A 399-nucleotide genomic window follows, 5' to 3' on the forward strand; every position below is an offset into this window, starting at 1 on the left:
CCCAGAGGAGGAAGGGGAACGGGTTATGGTCCTTGTCTTCAAGGAACTTAAAATGGGGTGGTGTCTCCTACGTCACACGTGGAATGGATGTGTCATGCTCATATGCTCTGGGGGTAAGAGGAAGGCTAGAAGTCTGGGAAGACTTCTTAGCGACAGAGTGTGGGATGTGATGGGAAGAGAAGCAGGATTTCAACAGCTACAGGGACAGAGGGAAGGCGATGACAGGGGGAGACACAGCTTCCGATGATGAGACTCCCAGTTCCCGGGATTCAGGGTCACAGAGAATTTGGGAGGAGGTGGGAGAGGGTCTTAAGGAAGAGTTACAGGGGCAGCTGTCAGTTAGGTGAGGGTCTGAAAAGAGGGCTCAGGGCCAAGGCAGAGGGAGGGAAGGAGGCGAGG

General features: G+C 54.4%; 1 protein-coding gene across 3 annotated transcripts in view; it reads right to left on the reverse strand.

Annotated features, from left to right (window-relative positions):
- The window catches only part of ATP8A2 (ATPase phospholipid transporting 8A2), a 463,903-nt gene that overhangs the window by 55,242 nt on the left and 408,262 nt on the right, over positions 1-399 (reverse strand). The gene's annotated exons all lie outside the window — the stretch shown is intronic.

This window comes from Lipotes vexillifer, unplaced genomic scaffold (assembly GCF_000442215.2).
Source record: "Lipotes vexillifer unplaced genomic scaffold, Lipotes_vexillifer_v1.1 scaffold543, whole genome shotgun sequence".
Taxonomy (NCBI): domain Eukaryota; kingdom Metazoa; phylum Chordata; class Mammalia; order Artiodactyla; family Lipotidae; genus Lipotes; species Lipotes vexillifer.